Source organism: Loxodonta africana, chromosome 1 (assembly GCF_030014295.1).
Source record: "Loxodonta africana isolate mLoxAfr1 chromosome 1, mLoxAfr1.hap2, whole genome shotgun sequence".
NCBI lineage: Eukaryota > Metazoa > Chordata > Mammalia > Proboscidea > Elephantidae > Loxodonta > Loxodonta africana.
Window position 1 is genome coordinate 83,090,611 of NC_087342.1, and position 25,215 is coordinate 83,115,825.

The 25,215-nt window shown below is 42.8% G+C and overlaps 4 non-coding genes across 4 annotated transcripts; 2 read left to right on the forward strand and 2 right to left on the reverse strand.

Moving 5' to 3' along the window:
- Positions 1 to 8,347: 8,347 nt before the first annotated feature.
- On the forward strand, positions 8,348 to 8,453 carry TRNAL-CAA (transfer RNA leucine (anticodon CAA)). The gene is made up of 2 exons: positions 8,348 to 8,385; positions 8,408 to 8,453. It is a non-coding gene; the product is annotated as a tRNA-Leu (tRNA).
- A 396-nt stretch (positions 8,454 to 8,849) lies between these two features.
- On the reverse strand, positions 8,850 to 8,921 carry TRNAQ-CUG (transfer RNA glutamine (anticodon CUG)). The gene has a single exon. It is a non-coding gene; the product is annotated as a tRNA-Gln (tRNA).
- Positions 8,922 to 14,088: 5,167 nt separating this feature from the next.
- Positions 14,089 to 14,170, reverse strand: TRNAL-AAG (transfer RNA leucine (anticodon AAG)). Its single transcript has one exon. It is a non-coding gene; the product is annotated as a tRNA-Leu (tRNA).
- Positions 14,171 to 15,011: 841 nt separating this feature from the next.
- TRNAM-CAU (transfer RNA methionine (anticodon CAU)) lies at positions 15,012 to 15,084 on the forward strand. The gene has a single exon. It is a non-coding gene; the product is annotated as a tRNA-Met (tRNA).
- The last annotated feature ends 10,131 nt before the right edge of the window (positions 15,085 to 25,215 follow it).

A 25,215-nucleotide genomic window follows, 5' to 3' on the forward strand; every position in this document is an offset into this window, starting at 1 on the left:
GGGCGGCGCCTTCCGGGCCCAGATCCTGGTCGCAGATCCCGGTCGCGCCCGCGCGCTGGAGACTCGAAGTGGCGGGGCCCCTCTCGGCGCCCCGTTGCGTGGGCGCCGGGACACTCCGGTCCCACGGAGACCCGTACCGAGGCAAGTGGTCCAGGAAGTGGGCGCAGCCGACCGGACTCGCGGGGCCAGGCGCGCTAAGCGCGCAGGACAACGTGGCCTCGTTCTAGCGGATCCCCGAGGCCGTGTAGACCCCACCCCGGCGCTAACGGAAGAGGCGGCTCGGGGGGGCGGGGCTTGGGCCGGGCTTCCCGAGCGCGACAGGGTTTTGTGGCCTCCAGGCCTGGACTGTTTCCTCCCAGAAAGGACTGGGTGGCGGGGCCGCCGGTATTTGGGCGGAACGCGCTGGAGCAGGAGCCTCGGGAGCCTGTGACAGGGGCAGGCGGTGTCCGCCGGGCGCAGCAGTGACAGGGTCACCCCAGCCTTCATGCTCGGGCCCACCTCCGAGCTTCCGCGCTCCTTCCCGGTCTTGGACCCCTAGTCTTTTGTTGGGTTACCTCTTTTGTGCCGAGGCCTCAGCTCCTGAGAGGGAAAGCTGGCTTTGTGTTGGATCTGGGAAGCACAGACATCTGGCCTGCCCCATGGGGCGGAGGGACGGGGGGAACCGACTGCACCCCACCCGATATGTGAGACAGATACACTTTATCGAACAGCTCCATTTACAGGCTCTTGGATTTTTTTTTTTTAAGGCTTAATTATTAGGCAAATTATCGTTTCTGTGGGTTGTAAATGGAGTCAGACAAGCCCAGTTCTGCTACTTTTCCGTCTGTGCCCAAACAAGCTGGTTTACGGTTTTGGGCTTTAGTTCCCCTCCCCGCACCACCCCCCCGCCCGATTGAATGGGAATGATAACTGTACCCCTAGTGAGGAAGGAGACTTTATTATACCTTTATTTTTTAACCATAATGCTATGAGTCGGAATCGACTCGACAGCAATGGGGTTAATTACTATGAAAATAGCAATAAAATAGCTACTGCATGTTGTCGTTGTTGGTTGCAATGGAGTCAATTCCGATTCGTGGTGACCTCACGTGCGTAGAGTAGAACTGCTCCACAGGGTTTTAAAGGTTGTTTTGAGTAGAACTTTTAAAAAATTGCTTGTTCCTTCCCAAAGCATAGGAAGGTTGAGAAACCTGCAGTGACCCAAGCCCTTGGAATTCCACAATGCCCATTCTCTTTTCATCGTCCACCAAAAGAACCAAAACCAAGCCCAGTACGTACCATCGAGTCGATTCCGCCTCATAGCGACCCTATAAGGACAGAGTGGAACTGCCCCATAGAGTTCCCAAGGGGTACCAAGCGGATTCGAACTACCAACCCTTTTGACTAGCAGACGTAGCACTTAACCTCTACACCAGCAGGCCTTTTCTCATCTAGTAGACTTAAAGCTCTTGTGTTGCTCCTTCATCCCTACCTTGCTATTTCCTAGTTTCCTTAGATATTTTCTCAGTATCATCCTTGTACACCAGCAAGAGGGGCCTCTGCTTCCTACTCCTCACTTTAAAAGTTCCACTCTGGTCCTCCTCACTTATGGGGCAAGACATCGACCAGACTAACTGGACTTGCCAGCCTCAAGCCCATATCCCCCTTCCAAACCACATTCTTTTGAGTATCCCAGTATGCAATTTCAGTTCCGGATAGCCCCAGCCCACTTCTAAAAAACATCTGGAAAAGCCTTATATTCACTTATGGGATGTGAGAAGTTTGGTGTAACTGAAGTGTAGTGTGTGTGTGTGTGCGTGTGTGTGTGTGTGTGTGTGTGTGTGCGAGCAATGGAGACAAGGCTAGAGAAGGCGGTTGGTGCTAGACCATGAAGGGCCTTGTCTGTCACTCTCTGAAAGTTTGAACTCGGTATTGTAGGAACAAGGAACCAGCAGTTTTTCCACAGGTCAGAATTTGTTTTCTAGGAAAATAACTGAAGGCAACAAAGGATAAACTAGAATGAGGAGAAACTGTGGTAGGGAGATGAGTGGCTTTGTGCCTGTCAGCTGGGAAAATGGTAGTTCCCCTGGTAAAAACTGATACATTGACTATATCTTTCTTCAAATACTTAGATTTGCCCAAAGATTGGGTTCTAGCCAGAAATAATGAGTATTGAATTGCCACTTCAATTGAGACACACTGGAAAGGGAACAGGGTGGGAACAGTAAGAGCTCTCTATGTCTCCAACTCAGAAATGGGTATGACCATCAAGCTCCCTCAGCTTAGTGTTTTCTTCCACACCCACACACCTCTCCCTGAGTCTCAAGCTCCTGGGGCCTCCTAAGGCCCGGCCCATGGTCCAATCTCCGCTATCCTAAAAGAGTTTAAATTCACAGTGCAGGCGGCCACAGTGGCCATTTTTAAGGTGTCACTGGCATTTTGAATATTCAAGAAGGAAATGGGCTGGTAGACATTACTGTTGTTGTGCACTATATGAGTCAATTCCGACCCATAGCGACCATATAGGACAGAGTAGAACTGCCCTAGAGGGTTTCCAAGGCTGTAATCTTTATGGAAGCAGACTGTCACATCTTTTCTCCAGCTGAGTGCTGGTGGATTCAAACCCACAACCTTTCATTTAGCAGCTGCGTGCTTAACCACTGCACCAGCAGGGCTCCTTTGGTAGAAACTACCAAGTGCAAGTCTTCCCTTTTCCCCTTTCTCTCACCCATCCCCATTCATCCCCATTCAACCTACCTATTTTACCCCACCTTTCCTTTTTTTTTTTTTTTTTATCCATAACCCACCTCTGGGGTTGACAAGGAGTTGATAACACCATCAATTCTGAAAAACAAAGCCAAATTACAGGTCTGTATCCCTGAGATAAGAGGGATCAGATGCTCTACTTTAGAATTTGCTGGTTTATGTGCTTATAAAGCCTTTGTCACATACACTTTTTCTGTCTAGGTAACATTTAAGATTCCTCTCAAATGCAGTGAAGCCTTTCTACCTGCTCACAGAATTCTTGTGAGAGCTCACTTACTGTTTACCACTACATCCTGCATTCCTTTGTGTGTTCCCCTCACTGAACTGAGAGCTCCTTGGGAGCAAAACTCTACTCTGTCTGACTTTGAATACTGCCTGGCATGTGGCTAATGGTCAATAAAAGTTTGCTGAAAGAATGATTTTATTGTCTTTCCTTTATCTTCTAGACTTATTGGAATTTTGAAAAAAATTTTCTTTTTCTTTTTCTTGCTTTGCTTTTATTGCTCAACTTGGCCTCTATTCATTTTTATTTCAATCACCACACCCTGACTTAAGTTATTACAATAGTCAGTTTACAAATGTTTTTGAAATGAATTAATAACTGGATAAATGCAACCATTTCCTATTAGTGTCCCTATTTCTAGTTTTTTCCTCTAGTCCGTTACTTTTTCCTCTAGTGATTACCACCTCAAGGGAAAGAATCATCCTTAAACATCCCTAACATGCTTCTTTCATTCTGCCACTTCTTACTGAGAAATCTTCAATGCTTCCTTTTTTGTCTCTAGGACATTGTCCAAATCCTTTAAGATGGTGTCCCATCTGAGTACCTCCAGCCTCCAACACAGGCTGATACCTTCACTGTCCTCAAACAACACCTCCAGTCTTGCCACAACCCTCTCTACAAGGCCTGTTCAAGAATCCCACCCCATCCTTAGAGCTTATCTGAAAAAGGCTGGCCTCATTGATTTCTCTTCTTTCCGCTTAGGCTCCTGTGTTCACACAGAACCTCACAAGGCACTTGCTTATTTTCTATCATATGACTTTCTTTGACTTTGCCTTGCATGAAACTCTTGCTTTTCTGTCAAAGCTCTAAATCAGGACATATTTTTAGAGCAGGAAGTGATTTTAGCTTTCACGTAGTCTAATACACTCACTTTATAAATAAGGAAACCAAGCTCACATAATTAAGTCCATGAGGGGAGGGACTCCTCATCAGACCTTCTTGTATGTTCTCTGTTATTTCTCACACGTACCTCTAACCATATCAAAAGCCCATAAATATTTGAACTATTAGACTAGCAGTTTAGTGCTTCCACTGTCATGTTTTATGTATATCTCTCATCTTTATAACCCTTACTTTTTTTTTGGATTTTGCCCTCATTTTCTTAGAAAATCGCAGAGGGCGTCTGGCTTTATTGCAGAATAGATGCCCAATTTCTTTACCTGGAATCCTAGCTCTGCAGTTACTAAGGCCTTCTGGCCTTTCTGTGTCCCCATCCCCTGCTTCACACTCTGGCCCAGTCAATTCTCCACCTTTGCCATGCCAACCCCTCAGCCTGTCTGTCCCAAACCCCAGGTCTCCATCATTTAAGGCCCAACTCAAATGCCATGGCATCTCTCTTCTCTGATGGTCCCTAATCTTTTTTCTCTATTCCCTTAGCACAACCTCTGTACCTTCATTGAATACATACAGTTGGCAGATTAATCAGCAGCAGCATTTTATGAAGAATCATACTTAATGTTATCAAGTGTTTTGCTTTCTGTTGTTCTTGAGTCACTTATTCAGTACTATCATCTGGTTGCCCTCTGCATCTCTGTTATCCATTCCAGCCATCTCAAGCTATCGACACACCCAAAATGTAGCTGATTATCTTCTGCCTCACACATGTTCACGGTTGTGCCATTTTCCCACCTTTCAGGTTAGGGGACAATGGGGTAGATGCTATGATACCTCCTGGCCAAGAGTCAGATAGCATTTTCCTTTTCATCAACTTGAGTAATGCACGCATCCATTTTAAACAGAAAAACTATAACTCTTATTATTTGTTTATCTGTAAAATGTCAGAAGCAGCCCTCGTGGTGCAGTGGGTTAAGCTCTTGGGTGTTAACTGAAAGGTTGGCAGTTCAAAATGACAGTAGTGCAAACACAAATACTGACTGGAGGCAAGAAGGTAACTTAAGTGAGCAGACGAGGCCAGAGACACAATAGGGAAAGGTAGAGACAGTGTCCAGTTGGAAGACAGATGTCCCTCCTGAGAGGCTACTTCTCATCACTAGCCTATAATGTCATCTGGGAATGAGGGCCCAGCATATTGCTAATTTTTTAGATTTTTCACAAGAAGGCAGAAATCTGAAGTTTTATGTGAAATTTGCTGACTTTTAAATATTGGCAACTTAATGAAACTTAAAATCATGTCTGCAAGATGAAATTGGCCTTCTGGCCTTTGGTTTGGACTTGTAAAGCTCTTTATTTTAATATGTGCTTTTCTCTTGACACAACATGGAATTGATAAATTCATGAAAGCAATTATACAATATGAATTCCTGTCTGGTTTGCAAGCATTATGGATGTGCTCAAGAACATCCTCAACTCACCCAGTACTTTGTTCACACTTCAACATGGTCCTGAGTCTGTGGCTGGCCCATGAGATGTAAATGGAAGTTGTTGGATGGGGATTCTAAGAAAACTCCTTAAAGGAAGACTACTCACCTGAGAAGTAAACTTTCTCTTTTCTACTTCTTTCAGACTGGAATGGACACATGACGTAGGAGCTCAAGTAGCCATTTTGGACCATGAAGCAACCTCGAAGATGGAAGCCAGCCCTAAGATGATGCAGCAAAATATAGAATTCTACGGTCAGAATGCCTGCATCTGAACTTAATATACTGTTTATTAGAGAAAATAAAACCACTGTTGTTTAAGTCTAACATATTAGACTACATGAGAGCTTATTTGGATTTTCTGCATATGCAGTGGAAACCGAACATAACTGATAAAATAAAATTTTTATTAAAAATAAGAGTTTTAAAGTAAATAATAAATTCCTACCCACTACCTCTACTCAATTTACCCTACCCACGCTAAGGATAGAAGTGATTTCTACTAGTATTGGCCAAATCTGGGGGACACTGTTCAGTCTTCGCCTTGATGTCTCTGAGGCACTGTACGCTGCTGATCCCTCCTTCCTTAAATCATACTTCTTCGAGGTAGCAAACTGAATGGGACCTGATGACGCCTAAGGTGTTTCTACTTCCTATATCTCTTCTCATCTGCCCATTACTGAGTGGATCCTAAGTTTAGTATGGAAAAATAGAAAAGAATAGTCAGGAAAAACACAAGGCTACAATAAAGTAAGAATAGGCCAACAGATCAGTGGAACATAATACAAACTGAGAAATCCATGTAGCCTACTTTCTTCTGCTCCACTCAGGACTAATTGCCCTCTAGGCCTGCAGCTCAGCAGAGACCCTGGAACTTGTCATTACTTCTCTCTGATGTTGGGTCCCCTATTTCCTGTTATGCCTTTTTTTTTTTTTTTTTTTTAGTTTAATTCCCTGTTTGATGGAACAATTCTCCAGAAACTTCCTGAGAAAGGGTGCATGGGGGTTCTTTTTATGAAACATTCAAGACTGATTAATTCACATCTGATTGATAATTTGGCTGGTTTCAGAAATGTAGTGTGGAAATCATTTTCCTTTATTTCTAAAGGAAAATTATATGGCATTGCTCCACTGTCTTCCAACATTCAGCGTTGCCGTTGAGAAAGATGCCATTCTCATTCTTAATCCTTTCTATGCAGTCTCTTAGTTTTGCTTTCTCTCTGGCAAGATTTAGGATCTTCACTTTATCGCTTGTGTTCTGATACTTCCTGGAGATGTGCTTTGACGTGGTGCTTTTGCCACACATTATGTGGAACATTTGATGAGTCTTTTTAACCTGGATATTTAAGATTTCAATTCAGAAAAATAATTTTAAATCATTTCTTTATTTCCTTTCCTTCATTTTCTCCTTTCTTTTCTTGGAAGCCCCAGTAGCTGGATGGCATACCTTCTACTACACTAAAAAAAAGAACCAAACCCATTGCCTGTGAGTCGATTCAGAGTCATAGTGACTCTATGCGGCCGAGTAGAAGAACTAGAGTTTCCAAGAAATGGCTGGTGGATTCAAACTGCCGACCTTTTGGTTAGCAGCCAAGCTCTTCACCACTGCGCTCCAAGGCTACCTTCTACTATAAACCAAAACCAAAGCCAAACCCGCTGCCATGTATTCCATTCCAACTCATAGCGACCTCACAGGGTTTCCAAAGCTGTAAACCGCTACGGAAGCGGAGCCACTGGAGGTCTGAACCACAGATCTTTCCGTTAGCAGCCAATCGCTTTAACCACAGCGCTACCTTCTAGTATACATCTTTTTATTTTATCTCATTTCTCCTATTTTCTATCCTCCTTTCTGTCCACCCCCCAAAACACCTCCCACTTTCTAGGAGATTTCTACAACTTTATTTTGAATTAAAAAAAAATTATGGCACAATAATTTTTATTTTCGAGAGCTCCCTTTCCCCATTCTCTCTTTGTTTCATAGGTGCAATATCTTTTCTTACCAACTTAAGGATTTAATTATAATTAAAAAAAAAATCTGCATTGTATCTGTTTCCTCTTGGATCGCTTTTCTTCCCTACTGTTTATTTTCTTTTAGTTCTTGTCTTTTATTGTAGAGGTATTTTCACAAACATCTGATCTTTGGTTATAATTAACATTTAAAATAAGGAACTAAAAAGCTGATTGTAGAAGCCCTGAAGGCAGCGCAAGCTTGTAGACTGGAAAGCCTTACTTAGGGAGTCTCATGGCGGCCTGGGCACTTCGTTGGGGGTACCTTCAAATGTCAGTGTCTGTCGTTCTTTATCTCTGGGGCCAGTTTCCTCTGACATATCTGGACCTCTTGCCAGAAGAGGGCGAAGGGGGCTATAAGTCTGATTCTTGAGTTCTGGAGGTCTGGCAGCGGAAGGTATCTAGGAATTCTCGGCTCTGTGCCTACGTTCCATCAGGCCTCTCTGGGTTTTTACCCCGCGTTTCTCCTCTTTCAACTTCTGACTATGCTAACTTCTGCAACTCACCTCAACAGCCAGTCTCAATGTCCAAGGCTCCGAAACCCCACACTCACTTTACCACTTGCTGGTCTACATTAGCTCGCCTGCTTTCTCCCCAGGTCTATACTAGTTCACTCACTTCCACCCGGTTGGGCTCCCGCCGATTCAATTGGTTTGCCAGGCAGCTTCTGGTGTCCCTCCTCGTCACACGGGTAACGGAAGCTCTCTCTTGTCCAATCCGGAGTTGGTGCGGGGTTGATAGGATCCTCGCGCTGTTGCGGCCTGAGAAGGAAAGGGCGGGGCGATAAACACTGAATTGTAGCTGGGACCGGGAGGAAAACCTCCGGCGGAGAATCAAAGTTTCTGATATCACTGAGAAGGAAGGTTCTGTTTTTCATTTACACAGATTTACATCCCCATTTCTTGGAGGAACCCTAAATCAAAGAACGACTAGTAGTTGGCCCACATTCACTAGAATTGAGTATTACGATCATTTAGAATAGTTCGTCTCAGGTGTCAGGATGGCCGAGTGGTCTAAGGCGCCAGACTCAAGTTTCACTTCCTCTGAGTGGGGATTCTGGTCTCCGAATGGAGGCGTGGGTTCGAATCCCACTCCTGACATAGCACTCCGTTTTCTTAGTTTTAACCATTTTCTAAATTTTCATTTTTCCCTCCACCTTCCCCCTCCCCCCCCATCCTAACTAAAATGACGGACCCTCAGTAAGGTCTGTTTCCTTTGTCTCCCGTTTTCGTTGCTACTTAATCATGGGTCACGTTTTGTTCTGTGTCCTGGTCAGTTCATTATCCTGAACGCACACAAATTCGGGGGCATCCTGGGGAAAAGCAGTCTGGTGGGGACAGAAAGAAGCTGCACACAGACACCGTGATAACAGGCTAGTCCTCAGCTCATGGTCCGTCGGCAGTGTCCTTCCACACTGCCGGAGTTCATCACCTCGAGCATGAGCTGAAACTAAAAGAAGCGTGGTTGAAATAGATAGGTGTCGGAAAATTACAGGAAGGTTCCACCGAGATTTGAACTCGGATCGCTGGATTCAGAGTCCAGAGTGCTAACCATTACACCATGGAACCCACGTTAACACGCACTGGACACACTGTGCATCTGAGGTTTGGTTTCCTCGTGTTCCTTTTTTTTTTCTTCCTCTTTAATAAGAAAGAGACGTATAGAGTACAATTCGAAAAAGAAACGCCACCCCAAACAACAGCTCTCCCTCTTTGTTCTAACTGACTCAAAAATTTTTACAAGGACAATTTTTTTCGCTAAATGATGATGATAATACTTTCTCACAGATGGCAGTATCTCTGCACTCCTCATCCACCCGGCTCTGGAAAAGCCAAACACAACCCCGGCGGTGTAGGGGTGGCGTTCACGGTTTCCACGCCCCCTCCCCCTTTTTTTTTTGTCTCTGATTTTATTCCCTCCTCGATCGTTGGGGCAGAGCAGGGTCCTGATCCACGAATATTGCTCCCTGTGGCGATTTTGATTGCTTTTATTTCCAACCTATACAAGGACAAAGTGGATTTTAGTCTCATCGTTTGTAAGGGAGAAAAGAAAATTACAATATCTCCTTTCTACAGCTTCACTTATTCGTTCTGTGGTACGTGAAGACCACTCTAGATCAATCCCTGAGTATCTTCGCTCTTCAGGTCTGCTGTGACTGTGGGCTTGAATTTTTAAAATCTACCCTTGCCCTCCAAACTGTCTGAAGCGCAGGGACCAGGGCTCATTCCTCTTTGACATCCCTACGTCTGGACGAAGTAAGAACTGAACAATGCTAGTTGCATGAATGCATAGATACAAGGATGAAGGAAAGCTTAGTGGGACAGCACGGCGTTAGAATTTTCTTTATTTGTTTGTTTGTTTTTGTGCCTTCAATCCATAGGGCCTAATCTGGCAAATAGAAAGAGGGTATATTATTCCTTTTTTTTTTTTCTTTCTAGGTCCCAGCTTCCAGATGGGCATCTCAGTGTTCAGATGGCTCCAGGAAGAGGTGTTCTGGAGTGTGGACGACCAAGAGAGGACGGCATAGTGCTGGACATTTTTTCCCCCCCAAATCTTAACTTTATTAAAATAACATGATTATCTGGTAAATGTAAGAACAGTATATAACACAGAGACCATATGTATAGCGTGGCTGGAAGATACACTCAGGTATAAATTACAATTTTAGTCAATCTAAATACTAATTATTGGCCATCTGTATTTAATGTGTCTCTGGTAGTCTCCCTAGGCTGAAGCGCTAAAAAAAAAAAAGGAATCTCTAAATCGTTTTCTGGCATTAATCCCTTATTCTATCTCCAATTAAGCAAAGTGCCTGTCACAAAACAGGTACTAAATAAAAGTGAGTTGAATTGAATATATCTTTTCTGGAGTGGAGTGGAAGCCAAGGAATTTTAAGACTTCTGGCTAGGTGACTATGCAGTGCTCTTAAATGTCTACCTCCGCCACCTCCCCCCACACATAACCTGTCCAGTCTGTCTTCACCAGTCTCCTGGTCTTGTTAAAAGATTGTATAACCTATCCCAGATCCAGCTGAATAATGGATCTAGTTCTTAGCACAGGCAGCATTCTTTTCATTCCACTAGCCATATCTTATTACTTAAAGAAAAACAAATGTCCCCTAGTCCTAAAATGATACTAGAAGCTCAAAAGCCCGCTCCTCACATGCAGATACTAAACTGTCTACTGAGGACTGGCAAGGGGAAGGATTTAGGTGATCTTTTTTTTTTTTTTTTTTCAGCTTTGGCACATTTATCCCCAAGGAATAGACAGTAGATAAAGACTTAGGAAATAGGGCAGATGGCCATGGAGGTCTGTTTATTTCTTCTTCTTCTTTTTTTTTAAAAAAACATTTTATTGTGGTTTAGGTGAAAGTATACAGAGCATGTTAATTTCCCATTCAACAATTTATACACGAGTTTATGTATTCTTGAGTCTGGAGTCTAAAAGGATTGCACCTTTTTCTTACAATTGTTCATGGCTGGTTCTTTTTTTGGTTCACAAAAATTGCAAAGCAAATGCAAGCACCTGAAGGCTACTGAGGAGAATAACTCTGGGAAAAGATGCCAGGACCACACAATACACAATCAATTCGTTCCCTGATAATCTGAGCAAAAATGTTTGCTGTCACTTCATAGCAGAAATAAGTGCAGAAAGAGCAAATCAGTGTGGCATAATTAGCAGTCCAGAACCAAGCTTGGCTGGAGCGCCCTGTGGAAAGGAAATGTCAAATGCATGGCTCTACCTAAAACTGAAGATCCCAGGGTCCTCTCGGCTCTTTCTCTCTGTATACCTTACCCATTTCACAAATTAGAAAGTTATTCTTTCATGTATTTATTCATTGAAGCCTACCACAAATATTTATTTAGTTTTCATGAGGTAGGGAATTTTTTAGGGAAGCAAGAGAAGTAAGGTTCTATATCTGACAAAGCTTATGGTTTCTGGGGAAAAGCAGACTATTACACAGAAATGTCCATATGGTGGGAATAATAATGCCCTAAGATAAGTGATGGATTGAGTGATAACAGAGCATACCCAATGCATACCAACCAGAGTGCCCAATTAAGGGACAGGGGGAGATGAGAAAAGCATGCCTGAGGGAGGAATGGCTGAGCTGAGGCCTACTCTATGTTCCTCAGTATATTGCATTTTCCTTTGTGAAGTTTATCAGCATTGGGGTATTTTTTAAATTCAGTTATTCTATTTACGAAATCACTCATTATGACCATACATATTTTTTTTTTTTTTTTTTTGGTGCCTAAAGTAAAATTTATAATCTTCCTATTTCCTCTCCGATCTCCCCCACCGTTAATCATTGGAAACAATTTCATGTGTGTGTTTCTATACATTGTACTGCGTACTACTTGGTAACATTCTGTGTTCTCATTACAATATACCTAAAACATCATTCATAGGTCAATCTCCTTCTTTGCAGTAGAAGTTGTACCATATTGGGGGCATTATGTGTTTAATGCTTTTCCTCCACAGTAGGCATGAGGGCAGGGATCCTCTGTCCTGTTCCCCTTCTTATCCTCAGTGGCTAGTTGTAACTCTGAAGGTGGATGGGGGAAATCAAGGGAAGCTTCCAGGAGGAAGCAACTTCCAAGCTGGGGTCTAGAAGATAAAGAGAAACGACGAGAGCAGAGGGACTGCTTTGAGCAGAGAGAGAGCGTGCGCCCTGGAAAACGCAGAGAGGAGGGCATAGCAGCAAGGGTGCCCCACGGGTGGAATCTGCGTGCAGAGGCTTACCTAAACTATGGCAGGTATGGCACATGCTCTGGACGCCACTTGAAGGGGAGGAGGGAAGTCACCCCAGTAATTTCTATTAACTATCGCAGTTCCCATCGCAGCTGTGAGAGATCACTCAGCAAGCTAAAACTAACACTTTCGTATTTGAGAACCCCCATGGGTAAAGGCTGACTGTGTGATCTTGCTCTACTGAGTGTAGAAAGATAAGAAACTAAAAAAAAAAAAAAAAAAAGACTTTGAGCACGTGGTAGATCAATTTTCATCAGTGAAAGCAAGGAAGGTGCAGTTGTAATTTTTATGTAGTGTCATAATGTGTTAAGTAAAACATTAATAAGCCTAACTTGTATTTTTGATCTAATATTATGGTAAAATTATCTAAAAGATGGGTGTCAGATGTTTGGACAAGCGAGCAATGTCAGTGCTTTCCAGAGGCACTACTTTCAGTTGACAACGCCTCTGCTGCAGCCAACCAAGTCCCTGCTCCTAATTTAGAGTCACCACAGCTCAGCTCATCACAATTAGAGTTCAAATGTGAAATGAGGAATCTGCAAGGATACTGAGAAGAACAAAGACTGGTTCTGGATAGAATTCACTCCTTCGGTGACATAGGCAGGACCTGTCTCCAGTGGGTTTTCGGGAGGCTCACAGCCATTCATTCATGAATCATTTATTGAATAATGTATTAAGAAAGTACTGCTGTATCTACAGACCCTGGTATTTTAGTTAACTAGTGGTGCTATAACAGAAATACCACAAGTGGGTGGCTTTAACAAACGGGAATTCATTTTCGTACAGTCTAGGAGGCTAGAAGTTCAAATTCAGGGCACCAGCTGCAGGGGAATGCTTCCTCTCTTTGTTGGCTCTGGAGGAAGGTCCTTGTCATGAATCATCCCCTGGTCTAGGATCTTCTCAGCCTGGGACCCCGGATCCAAAGGAATGCGCTCTTGCTCCTGGCACCTCTTTCTTGGTGATATGAAGTCCCTCTTCTTTCCTTTCGGATTCTCTCTTTTATACCTCAAAGGAGATTGACTCAAGATACAACTAATCCTGTAGATTTAGTCCTGCCTCATTAACCTGTTTCTAATCCTGCCTTATTAACGTCATAGAGGTTAGGATTTACAACACAAAGGATAATCACAAAGTGGTGGACAACCACACAATGCTGGGAATCATGGCCTAGCAAGCTGACACATATTTTGCGGGGACACAATTCAATCTATCTCACCTGGTAAGTACCTGCAAGTAGTAGGCACTGAATAAATGTTTTTACAATAAACAAGTGAATTAAGGCTTGGTTTTTTGGGGTTTTTTTTTTTGGTTTTATGTATTATATGGAAACCCTGGTGGCGTAGTGGTTAAGTGCTACGGCTGCTAACCAAAGGGTTAGGCAGTTTGAGTCTGCCAGGCGCCCCTTAGAAACTCAATGGGGTAGTTCTACTCTGTCCTATAGGTTCGCCGTGAGTTGGAATTGACCCTACAGCGCTGGGCTGGGTTTTTTTTTTTTTTTAAATGTGTTATATACTTTTCGGTGTCGAAAATACAATGGTGATCAGGGAGTAAATATCATGCATGTTGTTAGTTGCCCTCCGGTCGGCTCCGACTCATGGAGGCCTTATACATAACAGAAGGAAACATCGCCCCACCTTGAGCCATCCTCACAATTTTTGGTATGTTTCAGTCCATTGTTGCAGCTATTGTGCCAATCATACCAGCCCTCTACTTTATCAAGCATGTCCTTTTCTATAGAGAAGGGCTATCATATACAGTAGGTGCTCAATAAGTATTAACTATTGTTGAAATAATTCATAGGAGGCCTTAATGTGTTGGGCACTGTTCCGAGGGCGGTGCGTCTGGGCGTTATCACTGGCCCCGTGAAAACAGAAGTTGGGAGACGTTAAGAACCCGCCTGGCCTTAGAGTCTATGAGAACTGGATAAAACCAAGAATGCAGAAAGGAAGTCTGTTAGGCCTGAGTCAGGCGGAAAAGCCTTGGCAGCGGTGGGATTCGAACCCACGCCTCCGAAGAGACTGGAGCCTTAATCCAGCGCCTTAGACCGCTCGGCCACGCTACCACCCACAGGGAGCACATTTCTCTGCACTTTCCCGAAAGCAAATAGTGCCCCTTTCTGGTTCTTTTTCATCTCCCCTTCCTGCCGAGCTCAGCGCTCTCCCGGAGGTTTCTTTCCTCAGAACTCCCCGCCATAGCCTGGGAAGCCCCCTGCTCAGCCCGAGCCCGACAGTTCGCTTCCTTGCAGCTATCAGGATGACCCTGGACAGGACGCTGCGGGTGGCCCGAGAAGAGACGCTTGCCTAGTTTGTCGCCAGCACAGGAGGAAGGAGTCACGCGGACCGAGAATTCCCGAGAACTCGGGGGGCTTCAGATCCGTTCGGACTCCCGGGAGTACAGAAAGAGCAAGCCTCGGCGTTTGGTTTGAGGCCGGGAGCTGCTGAGGAGAAGCGAGGAGAGAATTCGCCCTGCACTCTCCCCCTCGCCCTCTTTCATTCACCTCAGGGAACCGAGCGCCTCCACGGGACCTCACGAGGGAGGCAAAAGAGTGCAGCCCGTGCTATTTAAATCTTGCTTCCTTTTCAGAAGGTGGCGCATCTACGCAGGCTTCGATCATAAAGGGAAACGCTGATGACCCTGGCCAGGCAGTGAGGCGAGAATCCAAGGACTCGTACAGAATTTCAGCAAAGACTGGACTTAGTTGCCCTCGCGGGCCCTAAAGTCTCCGCAGAAAAGTCTGAAGTGGAAATGGAATCGGTCCTTGTTCTGCGTGGCTTCGTCATCTGTGTTTTAAGTGTGAATTAAATCACAGTACCATTTTACTTTAAAAAGGTTGCGACTCAAAGAATTTGAAAGTTTCTTACAGTTAGCATGGTAGATATTTCGAGCAAGTGGGAGGGACAGTTGCCTCCTTAGCGCAGTAGGCAGCGCGTCAGTCTCATAATCTGAAGGTCCTGAGTTCGAACCTCAGAGGGGGCAGCGGGGTTTTTTGTTTTTTAATTTCTTAACCCAAAAGCAGACTGACAAATCCTTATTGTTTCTCTTTTTTTTGCCACAAAGTATACAGTATCGTCTTTCTAAAAAAGTCGAAGAAAGTGCTTCGATGAGACTGAACGGGTAATTTGCTGTTTAAAAGCATATAACGTTCCTTATGAAATAGTGATTTTCACTAAAAATTAAACACTTCAAAATTTCTTCCTTTTTCTTTTTTTAAATACTAATTGAAAATGGAGCTAGGTGATGTTTTAAATGCCTTTCAGATAAGCAGATGTCCCTTGCAGTTGTCTTTGCTACAAAAACACCAGGGTCAAGAAACTTACTGGTTCTAAGGGGCCAACTTGGGGCAGGAGGGATTGGATGGTTGTACTAGGAATGTGGACGGTTCAGTATGGTGTGAAATAAAAAATTTTATTAAGTACTGATTGGTTCTCTTACCATTCTTCTGAAACTGCTTATCACTAAGTCACCAATGAAGTTTCACATGAAAAAGGAAAAAAAAAAATACAACCTTAAGTCTCATTGGGTTGGACCTGGTCTCCTGTTTCCAATGCTGTTGACTACACCTTAAAATCAACTAAGATGCAGTAGTGCAGGAGGGGGTAAAAGAAAAAGGAGAAGACAAACTAATATTTAGAGAGGTAAGACAGGCACCTGATTCAAGTAATAAAGAACAAGATTGCTATTTAATACTCTGCTCTTAACATCTCAGTTTACTGAGTGACAAGTTTTCAACAGATATTTATTGAACACCTACTGTGTGCCAGCCACTGCTCAAAGCTGTGTCCCTATTAGTCTATTCTTTCTCAGCTTCAAATCAACTCTGGTCTGTGAGATTGGGGCTGGAAGTCTACAAACTGTATTTCCCACACTCCTTTGCCAGCTGGCTTCCTCTTAGGTTCTGTTAATAACAGGAGCCAGAAGGAGACTGGAAGGCAGGAACACAGAAGGGGCTGTTTTTCTAACTTTTTGTCTTCCTGTCAGGATCACGCCAACTATGGCAGTTGGCTCCAACCTCCATTCTCTTTATGCAATCTCTGAACAATTTCATTGTGCCCTTACAGAGATTCTACCACCACCAGCAGCAGAGCATGCTTTCACCTCGGAGATGTATGAACCCAAGCAATCTGGGAACTGGGCCCCTTAGATAATAGCAACACAGAAGGGCGGTGCCCTCTTCTTAGATCTCGATAGGGCTCTTCCTCAGAGCTCCCAATCTTTTCCCTTTTGTTCCCTCAGCCCTAGAAGGTGATGGCTGCTTCCCACAGTTCTTATCTCTGGGTTTCTGCAGTGTTTCGTGTTGAAATACCTAATGTTATTTCTTAACTAGTGCCTGACTGATACATAGGAGCTGGGGGCTTCACCACTGTACACAACAGAAAAGGCTCCTGCTCCAACGGACTTTACATTTTAGTGGGCAACGATGACAATAAATCTTTAACCAAGTATATAAGATGTCAAGTAATGATACAAACTAGGAAGAAAAAGAAACCAGAGTAAAGGGAATAAAGAATAGAGGGGAGGGAGTTTGCTTTATTATAAAGGGCAGCCAGGGAAGGCATTTCTGCTGAGGGGATATTTGAGCAGAGATCTGAAGGAAGTGCATGAGTGAGCCATGAGGCTTTCAGGATGAGTTCCAGGTCAAGGGAGCACTAGCGACAAAGCCTTGACAGGAGTGTGCTTGGCATGTTCCAGGAATAGCAAGAAGACTAGTGTGGCTGAAGGTCAGTTAGCAAGAGGGAACTTGGTAGGAGTTGAGAGTATAAGTGTATGTATAGATCATGTAGAGTCTTTCAGGTCATGGTAATGATCAGAGAGGAAATTTATTGCATAGGAGAAAGAAAAGACACCAAGAAAGCAAGTTAGGAAATTCAGGAGAAATTGTAGAAGTCAGCTAGACTGTCAGAAAGAGATTCTTAGTAAGGGAACAAAACAAGTACTAGCAACTATAATTCAAGAAAATTTTCCTAATTAGAAAAAAAAAAAAGAATTGAATCTACATATTGAAAGACTACCTTGTTTTCCTGAGAATATCAGCCTGAAAAGACAACTCCAATGACATATTCTAGTAACTGGATTTTTAAAGAAAAAATAAAAGAATAATTTGGGCATTTAGGCAAAGAGAACATGTGACTTTAAAAACATTTTTTTTTTTTAATGTGCATTAGGCAAAAGTTTAAATAGCAAATTAGTTTCCTATTTGTACATAAAGTGTTCCATAATGCTGGTTTCATTCCCCACAAGGGATCAGCACTCTCCCATTTCCATCCTAGCTTCCCCACTTTCTTTCTTCCTGATTTTCTACCCCTTCCTGCCTTCTCATTTTTACTTTTGGGCAAATATTGCATTTTTGATCTTGTATAATTGATTGTTCTGAGGAGCACTTGGGTGTTAGTGTTTATTCTATGGGCCTGTCTGTGGTTTGGCTGAAAGGTGGTGTCTGGGAATGGTTTAAGTTCCAGTTCAGAAGGGTGTCTTAGGGCCATCATCTTGGGGGTTCCTCCAGTCTTTGTCAGACCAGTAAATCTAATCTTCTTTGTGAATTTGATTTTTTGTTTTACAATTTTTCTCCCTCTCTGTCTAGGACCCTTTGTTGTGATCCCAGTCAAAGTGGTCAGTAGTGGTAGCCGGGCATCATCTAGTTCTTCTGGTCTGTGGATTGTGTATGCTATGGTCATATGGTATTTTTAATTCTAGCTTTTTAGAATAGGATGCACCATACCATTTTCCGTAGTGGTTGTGCCATTTTATGTTCCTACCAGTAGTAGATAAGAGTCCCAATCTCCCCACAACCTCTCTAACATTTGTTATTTTTTGTTTTTTTAATTAGTGCCAGTAATATTGGAGTGTGATGGTATCTCATTGTAGTTTTTGGGGAAATCTTGGTGGTATAGTCGTTAAGTGCTACAGCTGCTAATCAAAAGGTCAGCAGTTCAAATCCACCAGGAGCTCCTTGGAAACTCTATGGGGCAATTCTACTCTGTTCTATAGGGTCTTTCTGAGTCGTAATTGACTCGATGGCAATGGGTTTTTAAGGTTTTTATTAGCTAATGATCATGAGCATTTCCTCATGTGTTTGTTAACCATTCAAATATCCGTTTTGGTAAAGTAGAACATGTGACTTTAAGGGATGCAAATTAGGTTATAATTAACCTTTCCAATAGCAGTTCTTTGTGCCAGAATATATTGAGGTAGTTTACTTAAGATAGTCAAAGGAAGAAGAAATTGTGAGGCAAGCATTTCATATCCTGTAAACTGATTTACAAATATAAAAAGCACAAAGTGTTATCAACATGCAAGAACACGCATCAGGAATATATTTTGCTTGAAGGCTTTCTAAGTAATCTACTAAAGAGTAAGCTCCCGGTAATACAGCCTGTGATACAGTGAATTACTTAATATGGCCTTTGTAGCCATAATCTTCATAACTCCCCACCAAATGACTGGGTGAAAGCATGCAAAGGAAGTGCTTGTGGCCCACCCAGGGGCTTGAATAGCTTGGTAATAATGTAAATAAGGTGCATGTCACCCTTGTGGGGTTGGTACCACGCAAATAAGGTGTATGGAACCCTAAAGAGAGGATTGGTCCGTTTTGCCATCCTGTTAGGCTGAGGCTCACTGGCCCAGTTGGGTGACTCCTGGCACTTATTGGCATTGTTAATGAACTTTGTAACACTTACCCAAGCAGGGTAGAGGCTGGGTTAACCAAAAGGCCTGCCCACAGGCATGTTTTGAGAAGAGGCTATCCTGATGGAAGAACTGTATCCTGAGTGTTCCCGAGCCTGAGTTGTAACCTGTTATTTCCCTAATAAACCCCATAATCTTGAGTTTTGTCTGTGAGTTCTGTGTGGCCATTGTAATGAATTATCAAATCCAGTAGAGAAGTAGAGTGCACCGTGGGAGGGATGGCTGGTGTCAGAAAAGGTAATAAGGTTGGAGGGCGGAGGCATGTCTGACCTCTGCCTCATAGGAATCAACCTTGGGTGTTGATCTTGATTCTCCTCCTTGCTTGTGAAGTAAGAGGTCAGACACCACCACCATGCCATTTTTACACACACGTGCCACCAAGAAGAGAAAATTTTATTGCACAGCTCCAGAGAGGCACCAGTCACATGCTATTTATATGGACAATATCCTCTGGTATTTTGCAATCCAGAGATTCTTCCAAAAATTCACTCTGGCCACCCTGGCAACAAAACCTCACCCTGTGATAATGAAGAAAGCTGCATGCAAATGTAGGAAAAAATTATTAGAGAATGTAATCATAATACAATACTTGGTTCGAGAGAGAACTACTATTCTTTATTATTAGCCTTGTAGTATAATATGACTTTTAAAAACATGTACAAGTATTAATGTGATAAAAGTAACATAAATGTACTTTGCGTTATAGCCTTTCAGATATTTAAAGACAGCACATCCCCAAGTGTCATCAACCTAAAGGTTTATAATACCTTTAACAGATATTTAGATTTGATATGTAATTTGCCCAAGCCACACAGCTTCCATCCCATTGTCACTGAGTCCATTCCAACTCATAGTGACCCTGTAGGACAGAGCAGAACTGCCCCATAGGGTTTTCCAAGACTGTAATCTTTACAGAAGCAGGCTGTCACATCTTTCTCCTACAGAGCACGGGTGGATTCAAACCTCCAACTTTTTGGTTTGCAGCCAAGTGCTTAACTACTGCGGCAGCAGGGCTCCTTCTTTAAGATATCTAGTTGGCAGGTTTTTTTTGTTATTGAAGGCCTATGCTAAGTCAGTTCACCGTGAAAGAAAGAAAGACAGAGAGAGATAGAAACCATTTGCTGTTGAGCTCATTCTGATTCATGGCAAACCCATGTATGTCTGAGTAGAACTGTGCTCCATAGTGTTTTCAAAGGTTGATTTTTCAGAAGTAAATCTCCAGGCCTTTCTTCCAAGGCACATATGGGTGAAATCCAACCTCCAGCCTTTCAGTTAGCAGACAAGTACACCGTTTGCACCACTCAGGGACTCCATACTAGGTATTTTATAGTCAATATCTCATATTTTGGAGCCCTGGTGGCAAAGTGGTTAAGAGCTCAGGCTGCTTCCAAAAGGTCGGCAGTTCGAATCCACTAGCTGCTCCTTGGAAACCCTATGGGGCAGTTCTACTCTGTCCTATAGGGACACTATGTGTTGGAATTGACAGCACATGACAACAACATCTCATATTTTAATCCTCAAAACAATTCTTTGAAGAAGATGGTATAATCCCCATTACGGAGAAAAGGAGCCTGAGAAATGAACATCTTACTTGACCTCTCAATACTGTTTGTCACTGTTGACCACACCCTTCTTGAATCATTCACTCTTTTCCTGAACTGCTGTGGCATTACTCTCTCCAGATTGTCCTCCTATCTCTCTAACTGGGTTATCTCACTCTCCTTAGAGAACACTTCTTCTCCTCTCTGCTTATGTATCAGGGTTTCCCAGGGCTTCCTTCTCTGTGATTCTTTTTTCCCCTGCAGGATTTTTGACTGACCTCATTCAAACCATTGGCTTTTTGTATCCCCAAATCTACACCTTTAGTCCAGAGGGTTCCACTCTGCTCCACTAGCCTGCAGGAAATCTCTGCTTGGATCTCCCACATCTGACACCGAAATCCTCACCCTGCACTCCTTTGACTGCTCTTGTTCCTACTAACTTGCTACTCAATCTCCCCAGCTAGAAGCTTGGGAGTCATTCTCAGCCTTCCTTCTAACTTGCCTCAAATTCAATCAGCATCCAAGTCCTTCAGATCCTAACTTGTTAACGACCCTCTAATGCTCCCCTGTCTCTCCATTCTTTAATTCACAGTCTAGGCCTTCATTCCTTATCATTGGGATTCCTGAAAGAGACCTCTTCCTGGTCTCCTTGCCAGTGGCATCATCCCCCATCAACGTATTCACATGTCTGTCAGAGTGATCTTCCTAAAACCCAAGTTCAGTCATGACATTTTTCTGTTTAAAATCGTTCAGTATCTCCCCAAACTTTCAGGGAAAACATTGGAACTTTCTAACAGGGCATACAGTGCACCTCCTGTTTAATCTGGCTCCTGTCCAACATTATAACTTCATTGCCCTCTTCTCCTCCATAGGTCCAGGGATATAGTAATATGGTACATAGGTTCAGGTACATTCCAAGTTGCAAATCATCCTCCACGGCAGAGATGATGGAAACAAAATAGGAGGCAAACAAATTTATCTTCTCATATCTTCTCATAGCATATATTAACATGGCAGTCTCCTTCAACTCTCAAAGAGTGAGTCCAGTCTTTGTTTGCTAGTTCTTTGTATTGTCCTTAGCTCTCATAGTCCATCTTCGATTATTTTATGTGTTGTAAAAATAAAAATCTTCCTGGCTACTTCACTCCCACCTCCACCAACACTGTCCCAAGCTAGCTACATTCAAGCTGTTTAGCCCTTCCTTCAGTTCTCTGAAAGAGCTCAGCTCTTTGCTCTTACTGGAACGTTGGTGTGCAGTAGTTAAGGGCTTGGCGGCTAACCAGAAGGTAGGCAGTTCGAATCCACCAGTAGCTGCTTGAAAACCCTATGGGGCAATTCTACTATAGCCTTATAGTGTCGCTATGAGTCGGAATTGACTAAACGGCAACGGATTTGTTTTTTTTTGGTTTAACAACTGCTAAAACTTCAGCTCTCAGTTTAAACATCATTTCCTGTTTAGCACTGGTTTAAACAAGTCTTCCATAACATCCTGGAAAAGGTCATCTCTCCTGGAGTTGTAAGTGGGTTTACAGAATGTGTAATATTCTTTTTTACTGGGTGGTGTAAATGGTTAATTGATCGACTATTAGCCGGAAAGATTGGCGGTTGGAGCCCACCCAGCCAGCCCCTGGGGAGACAGGCCTGGCGATCTGCTTCCCAAAGGTCACAGCCTTGAAAAACTATGGAGCAGTCCTATTCTGCACACGTGGGTTTGCTATGAGTTGGAATCAATTTGGTAACAACAGTTTCATCTTAGTTTCCTATCTCTACTTTCCCTTTATCTCGATTTTCATTTTATTAACATTTTCCACTTTATCTTATAGTTTAGTCATGTTGACTACCTGAAATCCATCTTTGAATAGTGTCATGAATAAATACGTAATTAGACATATGCCAAGTGACAATCATTGTGTAAAACCCAAACTTTGAGGAAAACATTTCTGTTTCTAGATTTAAAGGAGGAAAGTGATGAGAGATTAAGTAATTTATCCAAGGTGGCACAACTAAAACGATTAAACATAAGGTTCTAATTGATCTATATTTTACAATAATAACAGTAATAATAATGACAATAGTAACAGCTGACTTTCATTGAACTGTTTTTATGTTCCAGGCATTATTCCAAGAGTTTACTTGCATTATCTCATTTAATTTAGAAATTCAGGTTATGAGATTACACTTGTTTCTTTCTCTAAACATCTTGTAACCCGTACTTCTTGAGAGCATTTATAGCAATGGGTATTTAAACACTAATGGTGTAATTTGTCATTTAATATCTGTCTCTCCTTTTTTTTTTTAAGGAAACCCTGGTGGCGTAGTGGTTAAGAGCTACAGCTGCTAGCCAAAAGCTTGGCAATTCGAATTCACCAGGCCCTCCTTGGAAACTCTGTGAGGCAGTTCTCCTGTGTCTTACAGGGTTGCTTTGACTTGGACTCCAGGGCAAGTCCTCCCCCCACCCCCCTTCTAAAGTGTAAACTCCAGAGGGCAGAGGTAGTGCCTTTTCACAGCTGTGAACCCGGAGCCAAAGAGAGGGCCTTGCTCAAATAAGTTCTCAAAAACAATTTGAGTGCACCTTGTGCCAGGCATTCTTAGGGTCTTGGGGGAAGACTGGAGCATAAGCTCTGAAGAGGAAGCACAAATCAACCAGGTTATTACATCTCTAGTTATAGGCTACTTTTAGCATTAATTGACTGGGGGGATTCCTTTTTCCATGAAGTAAAGGCAGAAATAGTGGTGAGCCATATTAAAAGAGGCACAGGTAGAATTTGGAATACGGAAAAAAGAACAGAGAAAGAATTTAAAAAGAAAGATAGTTGAGGGAATTTTGTTGGATCACCTCTCTTTACACTAGTTCAGTCAGTAGAGCATCAGACCTTTAACCGGAGGGCTTGGGGTTCAAGTCCCTGTTTGAGAGTGTTTCCTATTGTTTTTTTAGAGTCTAACCAGAAATCTTAAGGTCAAATATTTTGGCCCCCAAAAGGGTAGTTGAATCTGGTGCAAACTCGAGAATGAATGGTAGTGAGATGAGTGCAGGGAAGCTCTTCAGTGAGATGGCCCCAAGTTTTGTGAGGAGAACTAACATTTCAGGAGCACCTGGGAGTACATGGCCTTACGCCAGAACCTGTACTTGTCTGTCAATTTCATTTAACTAAAAAATAATGCCAGAGTGAAGTTACTACATTCCTCTTGCTAAGAATGAGCTTAACCATCTGTATAAGTCCTTAAGAGTGAAGTAGAAGTGATCTACTAAAGAGTTGCTTGGTAAATGAGTGGCTGAGGAGGCTTTTTTGGACATCCAAGTTCAAGAAAGGTAGAAAGGAAATAATAAAATAGAACTAAAAATCTTTTCTCTGACCAATGGTATTGTAATCTTGTTTAAGGAAATAGTATCTTATGATCTGAACTCTGTCTTTCCATCTCTGCTCAGGGCTGACCACATGGGCCAACACAGCTATAAGTTTGCTTGGCTCAGCTTGTTGTTGGTAAATGCACCAGACTATCATTAATATTTTATTACTTCCATTATTCTGACTACAAGTGCACAGAGCAAATTTCTAATGTTATTTGCTTTCCCCTGAAGAGTTTATTTTACATCAAAGAGAATATGCTGGCCAACCACCAATGGAACTATAATCATTATTTATTAATTCCTTGGCACTCTATCTTAGGATGTCTCTGACATATGGTTATTGTTAGTCTGTCCTGGAAACTTGAAAAACTCTAGGTGAATGGAAAAAGTAATTTGATTCTGCAAAGGAGATTAAGAGAATTTGAATGGTGATGCCTCCAACAAGACCCAACCATTCTCTGAGGAACTGCCTGAACAGCCAGGTATTCCAGCTTCTTGGCTACTCCCAAATCTTTAACTGCATCTCTTTAATTGTTGCATATGCAGTTTCCTGGAACCAGAGGCTGAGGGTCCAGAAGCATTTTTAAGATGTCCGCTATTAAATGATTCCCTAAGTCTGCACAAGAATGAACTGTTGAGAAAGCTATGCTGAAATAGACTATTTGGCGCCTAGGGTCTTAAAAGCTTGTGAGCGGCCATTTAAGATACTCCACTGGTTTCACCCCGTTGGGAGCAAGGGAGAATGAAGAAAACCAAAGACACAAGAGAAAGATTAGTCCAGAAGGTGCCTGGCTACCACCACCAACTGCTCTGACAGGGATCACGGTAGGGGGTCCTGGGCAGAGCTGGAGAAAAATGTAGGACAAAATTCTAACTCACAAAAAAAAAAAGACCAGACTTACTGCCCTGACAGAGACTGGAGAAGCCGTAAGTCTACGTCCCCCATATACCCTTCTAGCTCAGTAATGAAGTCACTCCTGAGATTCACCCCCAGCCAAAGATTAGAGAGGCCCATGAAACAAATCAAGACTAAAGGGGTGCACCAGCACAGGGGCAAGGACTAGAAGGCAGGAGAGGACATGAAAGCTGGTAATAGGGAATCCAAGGTCGAGAAGAGAGAGTGTTGACATGTTGTGGGGTTGGTAACCAATGTCGCAAAACAATATGTGTACTAATTGTTTAATGAGAAATTAGTTTGTTCTGTAAACCCTCATCTAAAGTACAATATATATTTAAAAAAAGTAATTATGTTATGAAAAAAAGAGAAAAAGAAATAAAGGCTCTTTAAGGCCCAGACCCTTTGGAGGAGCAAAGTATTATCCTTTCTTTTTCCAACCCAGAGCCGGCCAGAGAGGTATAACCTGCAAGATGAATTTCAGTAAATGTGATCCCTGAGGGGACAGTTACAATTGATTGCCTGGAGTAGGATAGTGACAGGGAAAATGGGAGAAAAAGAATAAAATTTAATGTTAATTAATTCACAGATATATTCAGCAAATATTAGTTGTTTGCTAGATGCTGTGCTAGGCACAGGGA